This window comes from Carlito syrichta, unplaced genomic scaffold, assembly GCF_000164805.1.
Source record: "Carlito syrichta isolate Samal-C Ts95f unplaced genomic scaffold, Tarsius_syrichta-2.0.1 Scaffold305683, whole genome shotgun sequence".
Taxonomy (NCBI): domain Eukaryota; kingdom Metazoa; phylum Chordata; class Mammalia; order Primates; family Tarsiidae; genus Carlito; species Carlito syrichta.
Window position 1 is genome coordinate 158107 of NW_007249779.1, and position 2443 is coordinate 160549.

The following is a 2443-nucleotide window of genomic DNA, read 5'->3' on the forward strand; positions in this document are numbered from 1 at the left end:
AATAACCTACCCAGCCAAACTTAGCTTCATTAGTGAGGGAGAATTGAAATCTTTTCCAGATATCCAATCCCTAAGAACCTATGCTGCCACCAGACCACCTCTACAAGAAACACTTAAGAAAGTACTGAACACAGAAGAAAAAGAAAAAAGAACAACAGCATTCCTCACAAGAGTACAGGCAAAAGATTAAAAACACACATGAACCAACTCCAAAACCCAAAGAAAGACAACAAACAAACAGGAACAACTGTGTAAGAACCTTATGACAGGGATCAACTCTTGCATTTCAATTATTAGCCTAAATGTGAACGGACTAAATGCACCACTGAAAAGACATAGAATGGCAAAATGGATAAAATATCAGCAGGCAACAATCTATTGCCTTCAAGAGACCCACCTCACTAGAAAGGACACCCACAGACTCAAAGTAAGAGGATGGGAAACAAGCTTTCAGGCAAACGGAATACAAAAGAAAGGAGGAGTAGCGATCTTAATTTCAAACAAAATACCCTTCAAGCTATTAAAAATCAAAAAAGATACAGAAGGCCACTACATAATGATAAAAGGCTCAATCCATCAACAAGAAAGATCTATCCTAAACATATATGCACCCAACATAGGTGCGCCAACTTTCATAAAGCAACTTCTTGGAAAACTAAAGAAAGATATTGACTCTAACACTATCATAGCTGGGGACGTTAATACCCCACTCACAACCCTAGACAGATCATCAGGACAAAAAATCAGCAAGGAGATCCAGAACCTCAATGTGACTTTGGACCAAATGGACTTAATTGATACCCACAGAACACTCCATCCAAAAACTACAGAATACACATTCTACTCATCACCACATGGACCATATTCTAAGATTGACCACATACTCGGCCATAAATCAAGGATAAGCAAATTTAAAAGGACTGAAATTCTACCATGTACCTTCTCAGACCACAGTGGAATAAAAATAAACATTGACACCAACAAAGTCCCCCCAAAACCCACAAAGACATGGACACTAAGCAGCATGATGCTAAACAACTCCTGGGTCAATGATGAAATCAAAACAGAGATCAAAAGATACATGGAAACAAATGAAAATGAAGAAACATCTTACCAAAATTTCTGGGATGCCCTGAAAGCTGTAGTAAGAGGGGAATTTATATCCCTACAAACACACATGAAGAAAATGGAAGGAACAGAAATTCACAACCTAACAAGCCACCTAAAGAAGCTGGAAAAGCAAGACCACAAAAACCCTAATTTCAGCAGAAGAATTCAGATCACCAAAATAAAAGTCCAAATCCAGGACATAGAAGACAAAAAGATAATACAAAAAAATCAATGAAACAAAAAGCCGGTTCTTCAAAAGAATAAACAAGATTGATGGTCCCCTAGCTAGACTGACCAAGAAAAAATGAGAAAAAAACCAAATAAGCACAATAAGAAACACAAAAGATGAAGTCACATCTGACCCTGAAGAAATACAAAAGATCATTAGAGACTACTACATACAATTGTATGGAAACAAACTTGAAAACCTTAAGGAAATGGAAGACTTTCTTACATCACACAACCTACCTAGGTTGGAGCAAGAAGAAATTGAGACCCTAAATAGACGAGTAACAATCAAGGAAATCGACTACGTAATAAGAAAACTTCCTACAAAAAAAAGCCCTGGTCCAGATGGCTTCCCAGCAGAATTCTACAAGACATTTAAGGAGGAGCTGATACCAATCCTACTGAAGGTATTCCAGGTGATTGAAAAAGATAGAACTCTCCCCAAATCATTTTACGAAGCCAACATCACATTGATACCCAAGCCAGATAAAGATCCAACAAAGAAAAAGAACTACAGGTCAATATCTTTGATGAACATAGATGCTAAAAATCTCAACAAGATCCTAGCGAAACGGATTCAGCAACACATCTCAAAAATCATCCATCATGACCAAGTGGGCTTCATCCCTGGGATGCAAGCCTGGTTCAACATTCACAAAACCATAAATGTAATTAAATACATCAACAGATGTCAAAGCAAAAACCATATGATTATATCATTAGATGCAGAAAAAGCTTTTGATAAAATCCAGCACCCCTTCTTGATAAAAACCATCGAACAGCTACGTATATGGGGAACATACCTCAAAATAGTAAAAGCTATCTACGAGAAACCCACAGCCAGCATACTCCTAAATGGACACAAACTGGAACTATTTCTCCTGAAATGTGGAACCAGACAAGGATGCCCACTCTCACCCCTCCTGTTCAATATAGTATTGGAAGTCCTGGCTAGAGCAATCAGAGAAGAGATGGCCATCAGGGGTATACAAATAGGAAAAGAGGAAGTCAAGCTGTCTCTCTTTGCAGATGACATGATCGTGTACCTTGAAAACCCAAGAGAATCTGTCAAAAACCTCCTTACACTGATAAAGGACTTTGGCAA